The sequence below is a fragment of the Delphinapterus leucas genome, chromosome 21 (assembly GCF_059928025.1).
Source record: "Delphinapterus leucas isolate spDelLeu-1000000601 "Yukka" chromosome 21, BTC_Dleu_Yukka2, whole genome shotgun sequence".
Taxonomy (NCBI): Eukaryota; Metazoa; Chordata; class Mammalia; order Artiodactyla; family Monodontidae; genus Delphinapterus; species Delphinapterus leucas.
Window position 1 is genome coordinate 1744281 of NC_143149.1, and position 23834 is coordinate 1768114.

Here is a 23834-nt window from a genome sequence, read left to right on the forward strand (position 1 = left end):
ATCTGCAAACGGCTGAGATAGGACAGAACAACAGGATCAAAGGTACGGCCTGTAAGACCTCTGCCTTGTTGGAGGAAAGAACAGAAACAATATTAACTTTTTACTCTGTTAAAGGAGAAGAGAAAACACTAAAGATTAGTAATAATTGCTTATAACTTCCAGGATTAAAAAGAGAGGAGAGTGAAGAAAAGAAAATCCAATCAATGAAATATTTGATAGAAGTCAGAAAAAAGGAAAGCATGGTCATTAAAATACATAATAAAATGGAAAGAGTAAGGCCAAATATATTGGTAAAAGAAATCAGTGAAAAAGGATTATGTCACCTATTTAAGGAGCAGACATTCTCATGTCTGATTTTAAGAAGACCGTTCAGAACAAAATTAAGCTATATGTTACCTAAAAGAGATAAACTACAAACAGGATGGCACCTACCTAAAAGATGAATATAGAGATACAAAAAGACATGTGAGGGAAACACCTACTAAAAGAAGAAGGTGCAGCAATACTAATAATAGACAAATCAACTTAAGACAAAAATACACTTTTTAGTCTAAATAGGTCATTACTTATTTTAAAAACAGATCAACTCACATGGAAAAGGTAACAATCCTGATTGAACACTAAGCACCTCAAAGTCTGTAGAGCAAAATGGTCAGAGAAATTGACAACACCACAAACATTAAAATTTCTGAATTTCTGGTTGATAGGTACAGCAGATAAAAAACCAGAACTCACAAATCTAAAGATCTGAGCAGCACCATTAACAAAGTGATCTACTGGACAGAAACAGTGGCCTCACAAGGAATGCTTAGACGACATGCGAGCTATGTAAGAAGACCACACACATATTATTAAAAAGATGAATCTCTACACTTACCAAATAATCATTTACAAACAGATCACACAATCTGACCACAATGGAATATACAGCTGACCCTTGAACAGCATGGGTTTGAACTGTGTGGGTTTACTTATATGCATATTTTTTTCAATAGACATACTGGAAAATTTTTCGGAGGCTTCTTACAGTTTGAAAAAATTTGTGGATGAATCATGTAGCCTAAAACTATTGAAAAATTAAGAAAAATTTAGGTAAGTTAATGTGTAAAGTATATGTAGATACTAGTCTACCTTTGCCTAGGCATAAAGTGAGTGCTAGTTAATATAAAATTAATAATATGCTAGTTTTCTTACTGTCTTATAACTTTGCTTTCAAAAATTACGTTACCATACAGTATCTCTCTCTCTTTCTCTCTCTTTCTTTCTCACTAGTGTATAGGCCAGGCTACTGTGAAGCTATTGTATTGATTATAATAGGCTACCATAAGGCAATTATACTGCTGCTTTTTCATTATCAATGCATCAATCATGATACCTATAATAGTAAACATGATTTTTCAAATTATCTTTTCATTTCTGATATTTACTGTTAGCAATAAGTATAACATCTACAGTGTTTTGTATCCGATAAGACAATATTAATGTAGGTACTGACACACAATTCATCTTATAGACAGACAACATAAACTTAATGGTATTGTTAAATACAGTACTATAAATGAATTTTCTTTATATTTTCATAATAACATTTTCTTTTCTCTAGCTTACTTTATTGTAAGAATACAGTATAACAACATGTGTTATATATAAAATGTGTTCAACTGTTTATGTTATTCATAAGGTTTCTGGTCAACAGTAGGTTATTAACAGTTAACTTTTGGGGGAGTCAAACGTTTTATGCAGAATTTTGACTAGGCAGGGGTTAGCGCCCTTAATCCTGTGTTGCTCAAGGGTCAACTTTAATCTGAAATTGATAACAATGTTATCCCCAAATAATTATTCATTTGAAAATTTAAGAATTCAAAACTAAACAGTTCATGGGAAAAAAGCAATCATAATGAAAATTAAGAAATATTTAAAGAAGTCAATGAAACACTACACGTCCAAATCCAGAAATACAGCTAAAGGAGATTGAAAATAATGTCAAGAATTAAAGAGGGGGCTTCCCTGGTGGCGCAGTGGTTAAGAATCTGCCTACCAATGCAGGGGACATGGGTTCTAGCCCTGGTCTGGGAAGATCCCACATGCTGCGGAGCAACTAAGCCCGTGCGCCACAACTACTGAGCCTGCGCGTCTGCAGCCTGGGCTCCGCAATGGGAGAGGCCACGACAGTGAGAGGCCCATGCACCACGATGAAGAGTGGCCCCCGCTCGCCGCAACTGGAGAAAGCCCTTGCACAGAAACGAAGACCCAACACAGCCAAAAATAAATATAAATAAATAAATAAATTTTAAAAAAGAATTAGAGACGAAAGTAGATAATAAACAACTCAAGAAAGTAGAAAAAAATATCAGAAATTATTTTTAAAAGAGAAAGTACAAAAACACAGCATAAGTAAGTGAAAATACTAGATATCAGAAAATACTAATAAACTAGGGAACCTTCTGAAAAAATATGAAAGAATAAGATAAGTGAGCTTTACTAGGAATTGCAAAAAGGACAAAATTATCAATATATTAGAAACATGTAAAGAATGAACAAGTAAGTAATATTTCTGTGAATATATACAAAACCTTAGAGAAAATGAACATTATAGAAAAAGAATTTAAAATACATAAAACTTTTAAAACCCACAACTACTACTTCAATTGAATCATTAGTGAAAAATTCTAACCCCAAAGCACAATGTCTACATAATTTTAAAACTTTGAAAATACAAATGGTGTACATTTTTTTCACACTGTTCCAGAGAATTTTTTTAAAAAGCAGTTACTCAACTCTTTTTTTAATCTATAATAATATTAACACATATGCCACCCAAGAAAATTAGAGCAAAGGTAAATTATTGATGATTACTTCAGAAAATCCTGAACTAGTAGCAAGCCAAATGAAAAAGATGTTAAAGTTATGCTATGATAAAGTAAGAGTTTTCCAAGGAAGTCAAGTATTTTTTAGCATTCAAAAATCTGTTAGTGACAGTAACCACATTCCAGATAGAGGGAAAAAATCATGTAATAATCTAAAGAGATACAGAGAAAGAATTTTATAAAATTCAGTATTTTTCCATGATAAATGTTAGCAAACAAGAAAATAAAATAAAAATTTTAAATACAGGGATCCCAACAAAACCAATACAAAAAGCATGATAAATGGGGAGCACCCTGGAATGTCTGGTATTACCTTTGTTTAACATTGGACTAAAGATATTAGATATTGCAGTAAGTGAAGAAAATATAATATACACTGTCAGGATAAAAATAAAAATATTCATTATTACAAATGATTTAATTATCTTTGATGAAAATACAAGGAAATTGATATTCGTTACTAATAATAAAATTTAGCATAGTTCCTGGGCACACAACCATTTCTTTAGACCAACAGAAACCTATTGGATAACTTAATATAAAAACCCCATTAACAAGAGTGAGTAAACTCCTCTAAAATGAGTGGGAATCAATTTTTAAAATGTAGTGCAAAATGTTTATAGAGAAATAATAAGAAATTTGAAAAACACAGATTTCTCTCCTCAATAAGATTAAATATTTAAGATGTCATTCTCAACACATATTCTCTATAATTAATGTAATTGCAATAAAAATTTTCACTGTGTGTGTGTGTGTGTGTGTGTGTGTGTGTGTGTGTGTACTCGCATGCAGGTATGTGTGACTCGTCAAGCAGATCCTAAAATTCACTCTTGGAGAGAACAGCCAAGAAGATAATAAAGAAGAATAAAGAGGGGGAAAAACAGGTTCTGCTTTATATGTATTCTGTTTTAGTCTGTGACTGAATTATTTGATTAGCTAAAATTTCAAATATATTATAAAATATATTAATTAAAATTCATATTATTGGACAAAGGTTAGACAAAAATAGCCTGAGAGAACAGATCCAAGAGCTCAGAAACATGCCCATATGTGTATGAAAAGTTGGTTTATGGCAGAAATGGAACTTCGACATAGCAAGATGGATAAGAGAAATATTCAGTAAATAATCGAAAAACTTTGGTTATCCATATAAAATATAAAATTTGATCCCTAGTTCACAAAACATATAAAAATAAATTTCAACTATCTTAGCAGATGTTATGGGCACCCCATCCATATTCCCTGGGCATCAAATTTCAATACATGCCAGTGTGTCCTATGCAGGCATACGTCTTCTACCTGTGGGTTTTCACTCACTGATGGGGGATGGGGGGAGGCAGGAAGTACCTTGGAGTTAATACCCCTGGGAGAAGCCTCAGTCAGTGACAGATGGATGTTGGACTTTCTATTTCTGCCCCTCAGGAAGGATAACTCTCATATCCTACACTGTCTTCTAGGGTTTCCCAGATGGACTTAACCACAATGGCCCAGAGCTATAATTATTTGAAAATGTATCCTTTATTGGTTTCTTCCCTTTCCCTGTCTCATGTTCTCATTTCTCCATCAGTGCTGTGTTGTTCTAGCTCCCATATAAACTTATTGCAATTTTATCATTGCCTCTGGGCTTGATTTTAAGGAAGTCCAACCTAAAACAACTCTAATACTTTTAGAAGATACTTAACAATATATGATATTATAGTTGGGAGTGAGTGTGTTAATTAGATAGAGAAAGAGATATAGATAATCAGATACAGATATAGAAAGACATAAATTTAGTCAAATTATATAATATCAAAGTTAGAAATTAAATAAATGAAATTTTAAAATTCATATGAAAACTATATATAAAAATACCAAAGGTTAAAAACAATCTAAAGGCTAGAAGATATTTGCTGCACATATAATTAACCAAGGGTCCATATGGAGAATAGATAAGAATTTATAAAAATCAATAACTAACACGGGGAGGGGGAAGGGTAAGCTGGGACAAAGTGAGAGAGTGGCCTGGACTTATATATACACTGCCAAACGTAAAATAGATAGCTAGTGGGAGGCAGCCGCGTAGCACATGGAGATCAGCTCGGTGCTTTGTGACCACCCACCTACAGGGGTGGGATAGGGAGGGTGGGAGGGAGACGCAAGAGGGAGGGGATATGGGGATATATGTATACATATAGCTGATTCACTTTGTTATAAAGCAGAAACTAACACACCATTGTAAAGCAATTATACTCCAATAAAGATGTTTAAAAAAATCAATAACTAGAAAAATCAAACATTAGAGAAATGGGCAAATGCTATGAACAGGTAATTCACAGAGAATGCTAACAACCTGCTGATGAAAACATGAATTTCTCCTTTTCACATGCAGGTCAGCTGAAGTTTAGGGGGTGAAATAATTTCCTAAAGGTCACATAGCTAGTAAACGGCAGAGGAAGGATTCATACCCAGATATATTTAACTTCTAATCTTACATTTTCTACTTGTTTCACTATAGCATATCAAATGTCTTCCCATTACTATGCAGCTTCAGAAGTATCTAAGTTGAGGGGTTAGGCTATATACTTAGGATGCAACTAATCATACAGGGTATTTGTCTCTCTTGATCTCCTTACTTACGAAAATCTTAAGGATTATAACTTTGCAGCCAAAAGTTGATTGTTTGTACTAGTGAAGAAATGAGACTAAATGAAATTAATAAATGGTACCCAAATGACGTTTAAGCCAATATTTTAAATATTGAACATACCAAACACTTCTCATAAGATTTTCTAGAAAAAACAAAAGTTGATTTGAATTCCATCTTTTTGCCTACCTTGGGTTTCTGTCTTAGAACAATAACTACCCAAACAAACACAGGGCTCAGCACTCTGTAAATCCCACACCAAATTCAACGATGCCAAGTAGATGCTTGGCTCTTTCTTAAAAGGCCAGAATCTACTGAAATTCGGGATAATTTGTATTTAATTCAACAAATACTGACTGTGTTCTGTATACAAAGATATATAAAAGGTAATTCCCAATCCCCGAATCCTCAATGTTTCTTATCTAAGTCAGTAGTTAGAATAAGACAAGTACACAATGACTACAGGAAGAAATAAAGCAAAAGAATTGTCAAATAAGGGCACAAATAAAATACGTTTGGAGCGTGAAAGACGAGCCTTTCATTTTGCTAATGAAGCATCATTTTGTATGAATAATATTCAGATATTCCTACATCGAGTTGCTGGTATTTTTAAATACAGGCTATCACTGACATTAAAAAAGAAAAAAAACAGATCTTACTCATAGAAAATCCATACAGTGGTATAACCTACAGCCACTAAAAATAATAGAGCAATGTGAATTGACTGATTTACTATAAAACAAAATGGATGTAAATGTAAAATTTTTAATCCCATATTAATATTCATAGTGCCTTTCTGCTAATGAACATGTTTCCTCAGTGCAGGGGCCCATGGCAAACCTCAGCCTTAGAATTAGCACTTCCCCCTCTAAAATAGTGACTTGCTTTTCCCTTTCTACAAGAGAGACATCTAGAATAAGTCAGCATAGGTGGTGATGGTTTATTGCTCTAGTTCATCTTATCCCATCTCTTCTTCCACTTCTAATTTGTTCATTTATTAATTAAATCAATGTTTATCAAGTATCTACAATATGCCAGGTCCCATTCTAAGTGCTGGATATACTGTACTGAATAGGATATAAATAGACCATGAAACATATGGCATATTATACACTTAGATAAGAACATCAAATTGCAATTCGTTGTATATACTACAGTGGAAAAGGACAAAATGCTTTGAAAGGGAACAATGGTGATTTATTTTAAATTGAATAGTCAGCAGAGGCATCACTGAGAAATGTTCCAACCGTGAACAAAGAGTGAGAAAAATCATTGCAAACAAAGGGTAGAGACGAGATCACGTACGAAGGTTCTATGGCAGGACTGTGCTTAGACTTTGGCAAGAGTGAGGCACCGAGAGAAGGCAGAGTAGCCAGGTGGCAGAGGGCACGATGGAGACGGGTGTGGAAAGGGCTGGCGAGGAAAGCAGGAATCCCCTCATGCAGGTCCTTGACATCAGTTCCTCGGTATTCTAAGGTCAATCATAAGCCATTAAAGGGTTTTAATCAGGGACATGATCCATTTTCTGTGTTCAGAGATCCTTTCATGGTTTGTGGATAATGGGTCGGAGGGAGGCTAGGACGGGAATGAGGGGACGGATGAGAAAATCTCACTGGTCCACGGAGGAAACAGGAGCATGGCTTGGGGCAGTGGCGGTAGATGTGGAGATTAAAAGATACACTTGGCACCAAATAATTTGAAAATGGAAATGACTGGACTTCATATTAAAAGTCCTGGTGAAAGTGAGATCCAAGAAGGAATTTGAACTAGAGAATTCAAATTAGAAATCGGAATCAGAAAAAGAAATATTCTAGAATTCTCTTTCTCAGAAAACACCACTAGCCTACTGCTGATACAATTCTGATTAAACACAGACACATGCGCTCACTGGAAACAGGTTACACATTCATTATGGCCCTTACTCTACCTTTCCTTGTCATCAGCAGTAGATCATTCTTAGCACTGCTAATGAGTACTTCTTTCTGAACTTCTTCATCGGGACCATCTTCCAATTCCTCTGCCCTGTTCCGCACGTGATCAGATGGCTTCTCAGTTCTCTTTCCGAGAGAGGTCGGTCCAGTTTACACTTCTTTGGGATGCACTGGTTTGCTTACACCTTTCTTTGTTCCTGCTTTGCAAGGCTCCTTGCCTTCCATTTGCGAACATTCTAGTCCTCTTCCCTCTGTCCTCTACATAAACACAGTTCTTCACCGACCGTGATACTCATTGGAGTGGCCATCAGATCAGACTAAACCTACAGGAAGACCTACTCAAGTAATTTCTGGATAATTACTAATCAATCTCAGAAATATTCTTGGTTTTAGGGCGTAATAAACTCTTTAAATTCTATTGTTCAATATTAACAAGAGGGCTTCCCTGGTGGCGCAGTGGTTGGGAGTCCGCCTGCCGATGCAGGGGACACGGGTTCGTGCCCCGGTCTGGGAGGATCCCACATGCCGCGGAGCGGCTGGGCCCGTGAGCCATGGCCACTGAGCCTGCGCGTCCGGAGCCTGTGCTCCGCAACGGGAGGGGCCACAGCAGTGAGAGGCCCGCGTACCGCAAAAATAAATAAATACATAAAATTAACAAGAGAAACTTTCAACAAATTGAGTACTAAGTTTAGAAAATCCTTTTTTTCAAAACCAATTACATCTCTAACTTTCTCTCAATGCAGTTCCTTTATTCATCTGTTTGACTAATGCTCACCCAGCAATCAAGTGTTCAATTATTCATGCAAAAGAATTTTTGCCAGTTACTTTCTTGGTGGATGTAGTGAATAGTTATTCTATCAGCATATAATCCCTCATTTTCATATTCTTGACGGGGTAATGACTTTAGACTTCCCCCCAACAAGATGCATTTGATGTCTTTTGCTAAAATCACTTAACAGTAAGATTAGGTTCATATTCTACACCTGAGACCTCCCTTCTTACTCTAGGAAAAAGCACAGTAGCAATAGTTTTGAATATTTATTTAAAATTTCTCATATATTCATATGCCAGGTGCCCTAAGTCTTTTACTGCCTAATCTCAGTTCCCTAGCTAATCAGTAGTATTGTAATATATCCTCAGTCATTTTTTTGTAAAAGAATCAATTCCATTAGGTTGGTAATTTGCCTGAAATCTTAATAAACTGTATTTTAGATTAAAAGTTTATTTACCTGATTAGCGATTCTACTTATACCACATGTTAAAGCTACATAATCATTATTTAAATAAGAAACATCACAGACAACTTCTGCAAAAATATCAACCATTTTCCTAGCTCACGAATTACCGCACTTTTAAACTCAAAGGGTTTTTCATTATAATTAAAATACCCTTCCTCCTGGGGCTCCCCAGGTGGCAGAGTGGTTGAGAGTCCGCCTGCCGATGCAGGGGACACGGGTTCCTGCCCCGGTCCGGGAGGATCCCGCGTGCTGTGGAGCGGCTGGGCCCGTGAGCCATGGCCGCTGAGCCTGCGCATCCGGAGCCTGTGCTCCGCAACGGGAGAGGCCCCAACAGTGAGAGGCCCGTGTACCGCAAAAAACAAACAAACAAAAAAAAATACTCTTCCTTCCTAGCAATGACCTAGAAGCATTTAACAAGACTATAAACACCAAATCCATCAGCAAAGCAGGTCGTTCTGTTGGGGAAAACAATTGTGATGAATCTTCAGCTGTGTTTCTCAACATCAGAGTCCAGAAAGACCACCTATTGAAAAGATCAGCGTGCACACTTGTGAAGCAGTATTCCAAAGGTCTGAAAGGGACCTATGACTCCATCTTCACAACAAACCCCCTCGAAAGGATTCTTATGCCCACCAACATGTGAAAACCCTGGTGTTAGAACAGGCTGCCAGGCAGGTATTAAATAACTATGTAACCGGTCACTGGAAAGAGGACAGGATTCATTTATTAATTCAGCAGAAGGTTGTACTGCTGATATAAAGGACATTTTACTACAGAAACGACACTTTTCTTTATTCCAGCCCTTACATAAAAGCAGAGAGAGAACCTGTGGAATTACAGTAAAAATAAAAATCTTGTAAAAATAAGTGACTAAAGAGTTACCTTAAAATTTTAGGAATATAGCATCAAACACAGAATTACAAACACTTCTCTCATCAAATGAAATTAAAACATGTTAAGCCTAACAATAACTGCCTCTTGAAATCAATGGTATTGTCTGTGATGGCACAAATCCGCCACGATTTAAAGACTGACAGAGCCACACAGCCACTTGCTGACAATATTGCCTGTGAGTCTACCTCCCTCCTTGCCCAGCTGTCATTACTGTGTCATCAAAGAGATATCAAGTTATTCCTCTGATGCTTCTTTCCCATTTTTCTGAAATTTGTCCTTTTCTTGTAATGAGTGATGAGCAAAATTCTAAGTGCAATACTGCTACACCTAAGGAGGTGCTTTCTTAGAAGAAAAAGAAAGCTGTGATGAAAAAGTCCCTTTTCCCTATGCATACTTGGAAGTAGCAATCTATTTGTAGGGATCTGGGGAAACTATAGATATTTTTTTGTGCCTTAAAATTCAGAGCTCTCACCTACACACAAGATGACAACACATAAAGAAGCAAGACTCATCTGACATACAATATATTTTTAATGAATATTGAAGAATCAATGGATGGAGAGGTAAATGAGATTTGACAGAAATCTAAAAGTTAGAAAAATAAAGTCATATTTTGGATATGACTGGATACTTCTGAAACAAAGAGAGGGATGCCTAATCCCTGCAACCCCCAGAGCCTTTGGGTATTACATCAATGTGGAGCATCAGAGCAAAACTAGGGTGCTCTTAGCTGGATAACAAACCCAGGAGTTTTCCTGGTAACAGAAATAGGTCAAAGAGAAGTAAGTTGGTTTCTGGTAAAGCTGAAAATGTACGTCTTGAGCTCGAGACGATGACATGGCGATATAAAGCTGAAGCTTACAGAAAGATTGGAGCTGAAGAAAAATACTGAAGAGTCATGTAATAACACATGGGAACTACCACGTGCCAGGTGCCGTGTTAAGCAGATTTATCATCCCTCTTTGTCATAAAACCCTTCAGCTGGGGTTGTTATCCTCATGAGAAACTAAGGCTTGCTCAGGGCCACACAGTGATTAGTGCTCACACATCACACGCAGTTAAGACATTCTTTGCAAACATTTTTGCAAAGCCAACATAGGACACACGTCATCGGACACCAAGACCCACCCTCATCCACTTTCCCACACAGCGCCTCCCCCAGTGCTTTTCTGGAAGCATGTTTTGCATCCTGGAGCTGAAATGGCATCCAGTGGAAGGAGAACTGGCTCTCACGAGCCCAGGATTTGGTTCTATGTGTGCGTCTTACAGCGGGCAACACTTTCTGCCACATATTCCACTGATAATCGTGTCAGAAGAATTGTTGGGAGATAAACGTGAATTAAGCATAGCTTCTCAGCATTTGGAAAAAAAAAGAGCATAGTACAAATTCAAGATAATTAATATTTATGTGTTTCCATTCTTGCATTAAAAATAAACAAACTAAATAAAACTAATTTAATTATCTCTATATTCACAACATCTAGCGTCCACAGAAGAGAGGGAAGGAGGAGTTAAAGCCATTTTCTGCTGTCCAAAGTCATAAGAATTTTAAGGTGATTTCCTGTAGGGAAGCACTTTATAGAATATACTAAAAATTTCTGATTAAGAAAAGAAGCTTCTCAGTGCATTTTCCTTTCATCAACTCCACTGATCATCCCTATACTTGTGGAGCCTTGTATCCTGCTATAATGTTTTCCTAACTCTAAAAGCTATGCTGTCTTCAGACATTTTACATTTTCTCCATTGTCCACTCTATTCCTTTATTCAGCATATAGGAATTTCTTCCGTGTTTGAGAAACTCCCACTTCATATCCGAATATGCCACTTACAATGGATTCTAAAAATGATCATTATGTTCAACAACTATTTCTTCAAGGAAATGCACTGGGCAACAATTCTGTGCACACAAATGGAAAATTTCAGAAATCTATATAATTCAGATAGTAGCTTGAGTTGTCCAAATATCATACAGCCCAGGGCTTCCCTGGTGGCGCAGTGGTTAAGAACCTGCCTGCCAAGGCAGGGAACACAGGTTCGAGCCCTGGTCCGGGAAGATCTCACATGCTGCGGAGCAGCTAAGCCCATGCACCGCAACGACTGAGCCTGCGCTCTAGAGCCCGCGAGCCACAACTACTGAGCCCACGAGCCGCAACTACTGAAGCCCGCGCACCTAGAGCCCATGCTCTGCAACAAGAGAAGCCACTGCAATAAGAAGCCCGCGCACCACCATGAAGAGTAGCCCCCGCTCGCCACAACTAGAGAAAGCCCGCGCACAGCAACGGAGACCCAACACAGCCAAAAATAAATAAATAAATAAGAATAATAAATTATAAAAAAAAATCATACAGCCCAGCACCAGTGTACATATGAAACACTTATTAAAATGTCCAGTGTTGTCAGAGATGTGGAGGAACCAGCAGTCACACCCACGCTAGCGAGAATTTAAATTAGAAGAGGTACAGCCGCTCAGAGAACAATCTGAGGCATCTCATCCACAGTGAAAACGTGCACCCCCTCTGACCAGGCAATCCCACTTCTAGGAACTTCCTGTACCTCAGCATTAGTCTAAGTATAGAAAGATACATGTACTAGGATTTTCATTATAGAAGATATAAAAATCACAAAATGCCCACTAGCAGAAATATTAAATAAAATATGGTCATGTAAAGTATGTAATGGGATCATATGTAATAATAAGGAACATATAAACAAATGGAAAGATATCCACAGTATATTGCAACATAAAAAAAAAAGCAAATTAGAGAACACATTTTATAGTACAAAGTCAAGAAAAAAATCTAGATCTATCTGTATATGTGTGTGTACATGTATGCAGACTTGAGCGTATGGAAAAATACCTGCAGAGACACCCAGCAAATCATTAGTAGTGATTACTTCTGGAGAACGGGATTGGTCGGGAAAATTGGGCTGAGAGATTTCATTGTATACCTTGTAAACCTCTGTATTATCTCCAGGGACAAGTGTCACTTTTGTAATTGAGAAACTCAAAGCCGTGTAGGGGTAAATCATGTACATTAAAATTCTTAGATATGAGAATGAGAAGATCCAAATCCAAGAATATATATTTGTGGCAACATGGTGTGGTGTCTTAAACCTCTAGAGAAATCACCTGGGTAAACCAACAGGGGCGTTCAGAAGTTCATACCTAAGGATGATCCATGCAGACTTTCCCTTGCAGAGCCATCTCCTGAACTTAACTTCCAGGAAGGGGAAGTACTGTGGTGCCACAGGCAGCTTCTCTCCCTTGGTGACAGAATATGGGGTATCAGATCAGTAGAGGTGATTTACGTCATTGTGCCAGTGTGTCTCTATGATGTTTCTAGTTTGTTATAACAGTACGGTGTCATACTTTTCCTTTCTTCCTCTCTCTCTGTTTCTCTTTCTCTTTAAGGACAAAAATAATGAATTTTCCAAGCTGAAGTACTGAAACACACATTTTTTTCAGACTGGAAACGTAAGAAAATCACTTCTTAATACTGCATATTTCTTATAGTGTGTAAATCCCTACATCTAAAAATATTAAGAATGTTGCCATCAGACTTATAAGCACCTTATTTCTCCTGCAAATTTTAATGTACATTTATCTACATTAAAGAACTTACTTTACGCCTTTACTTCACATTTGCACAAGCATATATAAACATTATTTGACAACAAATAAATTATCCTCGTGCCTTTTCTACTTTCCATTGATTGTCTCACTCCTGGTCCAGGGCCATGAATCTAGGGCTATTTATTAGTTCTCACTGATCAATTGACTCAGTTACTTAAAGGCTACATCTTGCTAGCTATTGCTTTTCAAGTCAAGTAATTATAACTTGATTTTGTAAATGCGGCTTTAAAAGTAGAGAAAGAGAACAACCTTTTTTTTTCATAAAAAGACCCAAGTTTTGAAAAGGTACAATTCAATATAATTACAGCAGGCAAATACAAAATGCCTACCTCATGAATCTGAACAGATTACCTATAATCCCATTAACGTGATTGTAGCCTAGATTTATAAAGCACAGTTGATGAAGATTTAACATGCCTTCTCACACCAACCCAAGCACGGTCTATCTTTTTAAAAACAGAAACAGGAATACATGCCACTGTAACTTCACTCTCCATTTTCTGCTTCAGTCAGTTTGTACATCATTAAGATTTCCTAAGCAGGGGATATTATTGTCTCAGGCTGGAGGCTTTTAAAGACTTCTTTCTAGAGCAGCGTCACACCTGGCGACTGCTGGGAGGGGGTTATGACCGCAAGTTTTAGCTCTCATCACTTTAGGTCTAACAGGACAACTAACAGGTCAGGTGGGATGTTCTGAAATGTAATTTTAAAAATTGCTTTAAGTACTCCTGACCAGAAGCCATTAACCTTCATACATCTCTACCAGAAAAGCAGAAAAAAGCTCTTCTGAGGCTCGGCCATACTGTGCCAGGCAAGTGCCCCCAGCCCTTGGTGGCAGGTTACTGGATTTGTGGTAATGAGAGAGATGCCCATTGTGGATGATCAAATTTTGCAGAGTAGCAACTGACAGACGAACGTGATTTAAAAGGCAAGCATATATTTGTTTGCGTGCTTTAATTTTCAACAAATGAAATTCGAGTTTTCTAATTTAACTGGCTGGTATAATAGAAAGATTCAACGGTTTGGGGTTTTTTTTGTGTGTGTCATACTCTTCAATTATCTCAGTTTATGAAGTAAACAGCTCTGGCTGCAATTTCAGAAGTAAGCATAATTATTTCAACAAATGTGAATGTGAGATTTAACATAAGTGAATATGCTATGTAATCTGCATACCTGCTCATATTCTGTCGTAAAAATTTCTATTTACATTTTACAGACGTGAAAATCCGTATCTTGTTACAAAGTACCTAGGAGGTGTAATTATCCTCTTTACACTTTCTTAAAGTCCCCTAAATACGATGAAGAAACCACCCTCATCAGATCTGCTGCTGTTCTTAGCTCAAGTCACCGTGTGGCTCAATGTTCTAAATTAATTCATAGCAATCACATCATAGATGGAGACGTGGTAACCTTTAATGATTAGCTAATAAAGGAAAGATTTAATTCAAGCACATGTGGAACAGAACATAGATAAAATGTCCAATTACATGGAAATTCAGAAGTATTGCTAATTTTTCTTGATATGGCAACGTGAATAATAATCTCAAAATTTTAAGAAGCAGTGTTCTAACTAAAACAATTTATAGACTGAATATTTTGTGTAAAAACACAATGTGGACCTCCAAATTATCCGTTATGATTTACATTTAAAATATTGGTGTGATCCTCAGTCTTCTGAATTGAACCTACTGCCTAACATAAGCTCCTTTAATTAGCTAAGTAGATTTGCAGCCTCTCTTTTATTGGGTGAATTCCAATTTTACATCAGTTGGAACACTGCCTGTATCTAAAATCATTTGAAATAGCTGAGTTAGTCTCAAAAATATTAATAGGTACTCTAAAACTGCATGTATTACTAATACTGCCTAATGCTACACATGGTCTCTAATACCTTGTGAACAATTAATGAATATTCATAAAACTGAATTGACACCAATAAACATGAATAGTGTCATCTATAAAACACATTGGCTAATCATTAACATTAGGATCCATGTTTTTATCACAAACTACATTGATACATTATTTTATTTTTTTGAAAGTCAAACAAACTTTAGAACTGTACCCTCAGGGTAATCTCTTAATATTTAGTATAGATATGTATAAACCCTAATGAAAGACAGTTCCATTTAATATGATGAAAGGAATTTCACATTTAGTTTTCATATTCCAAGTCTACTGTAAATTTCAGGTTAAGAAATCAGAAGCAGCAAGATTAGATGCCATGAGGCTGATACCCAAATACTCTAGTTCACTGAAATTCACAGAGCTTCAGTTTTTATATACGCTCCTAAATGCTTGTTACTAAGGTGGCCTATTTAACTGGTTCATTAAATATTTCAACTCCAGTCTAGAAGATCCCCTTTTCAAAAGAAATCAGCATGTATGTATATAGCCCTTACTATATATATTTTTATGTAAAAAAGTACAGGTCATTCATGAACTCAAAGGTGAATTTTACTCTAAATGTATGTTAGCCAGATGTGTGTTTGATTCAGAACAATTTATAAGCCCGTTCCAAAGAAGTTCTAATATTTTACTTTTAAAGAGTTGTGCTAAAATGTTCTGATTTTATTAGGTGTGATGGTTATAAGTTAGATATCACCCTTCTGCTTAATTTTAAAGACAGTGGCTCAAAAATGTAAATGAGGATTTTCAAGATAAACATAAGGGTTAATATTCAAGCTTGGCCAGTGCCTCCCAATACCTAGACTATACCTGCTCTTACAAAATGAGGGGAGGAAACACCCATTATTATGTTTTATCTACTATCTCTTTCAGTGTTCCCTTCAAGCATATCCTAAAGAATACCCGTAATTCTTTAATTTTTTTTTTTTTAAGTCAAATGTGTTCAGGTCACATGGTGTTAAGGAAATGTCATCTGAGTTCTCTTTTGGAGATTCTTAAGGCCAAGAACACATAAGTTGTGAGAAATCCTCCAATAAAAACCCAAAACAAACAACAACAAAGAAGCAAAGAGAAAAACCCCTAAAACTAGCTATATTCTATTTTTACCAAATGATTTCCAAATTTTTGAACAGATCTAATATCTGTCTATTAGCAGTCTGATATCTGGGGCAATACCGTTCTATAAAATAATTTTTCAAAATTCCCCAACCAGTTTCCAAGGCTCTTCAGAACTTACTTCATATTTCATGAATGAGGCTCATTTTTATTTATTCTTTCTGATGTCACCAGAACCTATACCCCGATTACTTTTCACGTGGTTTATGGAAATACCCTTTCCTACCTTTCTGCTTCAGTTTTGCAGCCCTCAAATTCATCTCACCAGCACACGTCCAGCTGCATGTTTGTAAAGCAGTATTTTGCATAGTTACTTCATTGCAAAGATTCTTATATGTATAAACACAAGCTCAGATTCTCAAATTTACAATTCTAGACATCTGCAATGCAGCCCATTCTTGTACTTTAGTCCACCAGTTACCACATGAAGCCCTGTTCTAATTCCCTGACCACGCTGAACGCAACTTTCTGGCTTATGCACCTTTGCTCATTCTACCATGTTTCCTAGGATGTGCCCTTCATTCTGATCCATGTAACCAGGACTGCATCTCTTCTTCAGATTCTCTCTATCCAAAGAAGCCTCACCAATCATATTAGTTTAAGGTGCTGGCTCCTTCCATGCCATTCTATTAGATCTTAACAACTTTACTACTCTTAATTGTTACTCTGAATCATCGGTGGGCATACCTGTCTACTGTTATCTCTTTATTTGTATGCCTTTATTCCACAAACAAATTTGCCTCCTGGAGGCCAGGAACGTAAGTTTAATTGTGTTTTTGCATTGGGAGAGCCTCTAACCTTGTACCTTACAGCAGTCACTTAATACGCACTGCTGCTTATACTCTCCATGTATTTATCAATCACTTATCCTTGAATCGTTCACCAAATATTTAGTGCCTATTCGCTGCCGAGTCCAAGGCTTGGCACATTTTATTAAGAGCGGCCAGAAGGTCTCAAACTCTAGCGTTCTGTTCATCTCGCTGCAGCGTACGGGTGTAGACTGCTGTTGAAGGACGATAGAAGAGGTGATAGCAAGCAGTGAAGTATTTTGGAAGGATGAGGGCCACAGTCATGGGAGAAGCTACACAGAGAGGATCACGGTGGCGGCCTTCAGCCTGTGCACAGACAGCGTGGATCACAAAGTGTCCAATTCTCTGTTAACGGCACTATTAGCAATGACCGAATGACACAGACTTCTCAGCTAGTGAGATGAGGAATTCGGATTAAAGTCTGTCACAAAGCATGCTATAATTTTATAACTGCTTAATATTTTTCAAAGGATTTGACAATGTATTATTTAATCAAATTTTATATTAACATCAATAAATCAGAAGGACCTGGCACATCTGGTTGGTCCGATCTTCAATTAAGCAGCGACTCCTCAGTGAAGAACCTGAAATATAACCCCACTATAATTAGACTGTCCTTACAGTACTAGTCTCCTTTGAGCAAGTTTATACAGACCCACTGTTGCGTATTAACTCTTTCAAGCACAAGGTTATCACCAATTTAGTCTATGAAAGCAGTATCCTACTGAACAGAAATCGGGTAAACTAAAGACTTGTTGCAAGTTCCCGAGATCCCCACTTTGTATCGTAGGGGCCCACAGGACCAGCCTCTGAGAGCTGTACCTTTCAACAGATCGAGATGACATTTAAAATCAGTTCTTTGTGTTATGCTATGCTTCTAGAACAATAGGAACGTTCCCCCAACAATGTAGGCTAGAACAATTGTGTGTGTTTCTTTAAAGGCAATAATAATACGAAAGCAGAGCTGGGAGTTGGGGACTTTAGTTTACAAACACCAGTTTACTGAAGCTGCTTCATATTAATAACTAAGTTCCAAAATGAGTCAAACAGAAATGGAATGCTGAACAATTAAGACTCTCTCCCCATAAGCCCATCTCTATCATTTTATTAAAGGCTACTGGGAAAACCCTTACTGAATAACTAATTCTAAATTATATTCGATGAAAACAAATTAATGTAATAATTTTCTTTCTGAAATTAATTTAAATCTCTGTGGATGCTGCAACAAATTTAGTCTTTACTATGCATACAAAAAGTTATGAAAAGCCTTACTGCACTCACTGCTTTAGGCAAAGATCCATTGTTTCACGGTCGCTGGTAATGGCCATTACTTCCATTCAGCAAACTTGCTTTAATCAATCATTTTTGCCTATCTGGCTCAAATCTTTAAAATCACTCTGTATTTTGTCCATATGTATAGCACACTTGCAAAAATGCTATTGGTACAATGTGTACTGTTTCCAAAAGGCTCTATTTTGTTTCTAGAAATCCTCCCCCATGTATATTTTTCTCCACTTTTATTCTTGCCATTGAATTCAAACACAGGAAATACAATCTTCATGCACATTATAAAGTTCAGATGCTGCTTTTAGTTGATTATTTAAGTGCAAAATGAATCTTCTGCACTTACAATGGGGTTATTTAAGTGACGACTCACTTTTGCTTTAGAAATGTTTCAAATTCATATCTGAACATCTACAGTAAAATTACCCTTTTCTTCTTGTTAATCAAAATCATGCTATTAGTAGGACTTAAAAATATATTCAAATCAAAAGCACGTTACCCATGCCTTAAAAAAATAAATCCATTCATAATTAATCTAACAGCTATACATATTAACTCTATAAAATACTGAATACAGAAAAAATTAATTGAAAAGTCACAAATATTTTTAATGGTGTGAGGGAAAAAAACATTTAGAAATTAATAAATTAGAATGTTAGAAAAATCTATTGGCAGATGCCTGGTGGTCAGGACAGTGGCCCAAACAGGCATGTGTCCTGTCAATTCATAACCAGGATGGGGCCCTAGAGTCAGGGGAGAGGAAAAGAGAGTCCCATGTAACTCAGCAACCTCAGGGCAGTTTATGTAACCGCAAGTCAAGTCCTTCAGGTTGCCTCGATCTCTGTTTATAAGAACCTGGAGTGTTCTACCGAGAAGACCACAGATGAGCCCAACTCCAGATCAAAATAAGCCCAGGGATGCCCTTAATCAGTGTCCTGACTACTACTGTGTTTGTCCCCTCCCGGCAGGGAGCTCACCGGGGCTTCCATTAACTGAAGACCCCCAACTGGGAAATTCTTCCCAGGCTCTGAAAGCATTTCTCAGGGGATTGGCCTCTGCCCAGAGGTGAAGTCTCTGTTGCAATGTCCTGTACAGGCAGGTGCTGAAAACCTGCCAGGCTCAGGGAGTACTGAGAAGTCTCTAATGAAAGGCGACTGATCCTCTACTGCGATTTTCACCTTTTCCTTTTGCCACTGACACAGGCAGATCTCCACCGGGCATGGGTGCAAGAACACGTGTGCCACCAGCACTGCTCACTCGGCCTTCCAACCTCCTTCCTTGATGATCTACAGACACAGAACCCCTGGCTGTGGACCAGGACAAGGCTGAAGCCCCGAAGCCTCTTTCAAGGCCAAAAAGAAGTAACCACTGTGACACATTCAAACAGGGGGTAATGAAGGTGTGAGAACTTTTCAGGGACCCTGAAGCCTTGAACAATGCTCCTCACTCCCCACTGTGTGCTGTCACCTATTTTATTTCCTAATGCTGTTCTTTCCTCCCTCCCTCCCTTCTTCCCTCCCTTCTCTCCCTCTCTGCCTCCCTCCCTCCCCACCGCTCTTTCTTCCTTTGCCATTGAGGCTCTTTTATATTTAGCCTCCCCTTTTTTCCTTCCTGGCTCCGCTCATTAAAAGCTACCACTGTGCACTGAGTTTGTGTAGGTGCACTGTGTCAACAAAAAGGAAGAAAAATGCCTGGCTTCTGCCCTGACCCCATAATGAGCAGGGAAAAATGTACGTAGTATTCTAAGCATCTAGTTTTCCTAAGAGAATAATTTAAGCATGAAATCCATATGAGCAGGAAATTCAAAACAAAATTAAATCTTTTGTTAAAATAGAAACATAGGGTTGGAGGGTCAAAAACTGAGTGAGTCATTGGAAAACCCTATGAGCATGTGTTTTATAGTTTGTAAAATTTAATAACAATAAATTAAACAAATCTATGTCATTTATCTTTTTATTGGTAATAATCAACACTGTACAACTACTTTCCATTTGGTAGGTGTTACTCATAGGGCATTTTTCTAGATCTAGCCCACAATATAAATACTCTCCTCACAAATTAGTTTACTTTGTGTTAGAAGGTGTGCATAAAGGCTCTCCTTTTTTGTGTGTGCAAGAACTTCATCTAAATGTTCAATACTTGTCTATGTGACTTTACTGTTAAAGGTCTCTAAGTATGTGCCTTAATTCAGAACTTCGAATAGCTTGCAGCTTATATACTGAAATAAAAGTGCAAGCTTATTGATACAGAGAAAAGGGGCGGGGGACAGATGATCACAGGTGTTATGAACTTGATCTAATTTTCATTTTACGTAAGGGAAATCTGGATGGAGAAAGACCAGCATATTTTATTTATTCTAGTTTTGATTACTTTCCTCAGTTTCCTGCACATTAATGGAGTGAAACTACCCAACCTGGTCCTACTCCCTGGGTACTAATGGTAATATCAGAACGGGGCCAGGTTTCTGGGAGGCACTCACCTTCCCAAACCTCAGCTGCATTTTCTACAGCATTTTCTACTCTTTCATCTGCTTAGAGAGCTGTTTACAAGTAAACGAGGGTGGGATGTGTGTGCTTTGATAAAACAGTGCTACAAAACAGCATAGTCTTCCTAGTTAATTGTAGCTTACTTAGATATATGGCATCATATCACTGGATTTACAGTTTGTGAATGAAATAAATACTGATATCTTGTGATTTTCTTAGTGACATGGCAAATATCTGGAAGTAATCTTCAGATACATTTGGAAAAAAAAGTAATAAGTTCCCGAATCTGAAAGAAGAAGATGCAGTTTAAATACACTGTCTGATCATCACCGTAAAAGAACTTAATTTCCACACATGCTTTAGTCCCTCTGCCAAAGCAACAGACAGGCTTATCATCATCTTTTAGGTCATTCATGAAATGTTTCGTCAATGGTATAGTGGTAATAACTTAGCCAGCTGAAATATATGTGATACAGTTTAGTAAATATAAAATATAATTTTCTTCTAATGTGTTAGATTCTGCATATCTTAGGAAAAAATCATTGCATTATATATATTTCGTATTCTTCCATGGAATTTTTCTAACTTTTTAAGATGACATAATATAACCAAAGGACAAATATTCTATGTAACATCCCCAAACCATACTTTATGGCACAGCTTTTAAGACATTGTCTTAGTGGTATGTTAATTCTTCTATCAGTGTGAGAGGGGCATCGGAAAGAGCTAGGAGCATCCACTCAGCCCATTACAGAGGCACGGTGACCAGAGAGAAGGAATCACTGGCTGGATGTGTCAGTTATAATATCACAAAGAATCCAAGAGTCTAGAGGATGGCAAGGGAGTATTTAATAAGGATGGTACATTGCCTTAGTCAACCTTGATTAACTCTGGAAGATTATTTTAAATATACTGAAATGATAAACTCTTAAGGCTGATTTATAAAAGTTTTCATAGTCATCTTGGTCTTTGGCCAGATGGAAAGTTGGATTTAAAAAAAAAAAAAAAAGGAACTGTAAAGAACTCAAGCAAGAAATAATCACACTTTAAATATGGAAAGTCATGCTGCAAGGTGCATCGTGCTTCCAGCAGCGTGCAAAAGCTGGGATTCTGATAAAGACGAAGACAATAGCAGGCCCTCTCTCTTCCCTAAGAGATACTTTACATCCATCAGACTCTCAAAGCGATTGTTGAGAAGTAATGTCCCTGCTAACAATCAGTTCTAAAGTTATTCCTACCTATGAAATGAACCAATTTACAACTCCGTATATCTCAGTAATGACTATGTGCTTATTTAAACATAAAATCTATAAAACACACCCACAGAGACAAGCAATTCAGCAGCATTAAAGCTATAGGAATTGCTGGAGGCAGTCGATGAAGTAATGCTGAATCTGATCCCATTTTTATTCAGGTAAATATTGTACCCATTTGTCAGTGAACTACTTTTTTTCCATGCTCTCTTTCAATTATTTCTCAGTGAAAGAGGACAAATCCCTTTGCTTTAGACCTTTGCTTTAATGGCAGCGTTAATTTGAATTCTCAGACCATTGGTGGCCTTGTGTTAGCGTTTATTAGGCAGTAATACATACACAGTCACTTCATCGACTGAAGTTAATATTCTCTGTGTATTTAATTAGATTTGAGAAGAAGAGGAAAATCAGGTAACAGTGTTAGATTTACTCCAAAAATAAATCCAAACATGGCCTAGATTAAATGTGGATAGGGAATAAATTGATGATTGCGTGCACTGTGGAGATGTGGAATCACTTAAAAAGGTTTGGTCGCGAAAACTGCATTTCCAGACTCACAACTTCATACGACACCATGTAAAGCCCCAATTCTGGAGGGGTTCTTTTAATTGTAGATTATTACAGTTTTACTTACTATAGACATTTAGGTAAACAGCCCACTGAGACAACCAGAGGACGTTCTCATGGATTTCATGAATACCTATGAAAAAAATTGCCGAACAAGGAAGCTATGATACAGAATTTGCGACATCACAATGAATCATACTTCAGTAATACATCACTTAAACCACTGGTTTAAAAAGATAATTTCTTATGTGGATGTACCCCTTTGTTACCTGAAATGTTACAAACATGGTTTTCAAGCAACAGCGGCCCAGGCCAAGTTCTAGAGGTTGCTCAGAGGTCCCCAGTCACTTAAGACAGTGTTCGTGTTGAAGGGTAAAATTAATCAATTAAATGCTATTAGATCTCATATAAAATACCACCAACTTCTCATTAAGTGCCGTCAAAGCAAAAAATAAAACTTCCTTTCCTCGGTTTTCCCTCTGAGGTATCAGTTTGCTAATGCAGACGTTACAGACTCAGCTCCAGAGAGAGGAGTTTTATTATCTCCCCATCACAGGTTTTCCATAGGATGGGCCTCCTGTGTAGGGTATTTCCATTTAAAATTTTCTTTCCTGTATATGAAACCTCATGGCTGAATTTGGTCACCCAAGCTGGGCTTTGTTTTCATTGACAGTTAATTGTCATAAAAATAATATCTTACGTGGTATTTCCTTTTGTACCTTATAATCCTATTTTGTGGGAGAAGAGGTCAAAATTATTTCAAGGAACCCATTAATAGAACAACAGGTATATGGGAGCCTCTGTCTTATTTCTTTTTAAGCTCAAACAGTCCATTTATTAGCCGAATACTGACAGTTTATACTATTTCAAACTGTTTCCCAAAGTACTGCTGCTAATACTACTGATACAACTACTACTTCTGTGATTTCCACAAATAATAAAAAGATTCTTTAACTGAGAGCTTAACAATAATAAGCACTATTCAGAATATTTATACAGACTAGAATCCTCACAACCATTCTATGACGTCAGTACTATTATCACCTCCATTTTACAGATGACAAAATGAAAACAAGCGTTAAGCCACTTGCACACAGCTAGCAACTGGCAAAGCATTTGAACCAAGGCATTCTCCCTCCGCACTGACATGTTTCATCTCTAAGCTACCTCTGCATATATAACACAAGAATAAATTGTTCAGGTTAACAGAAATAGAACAAT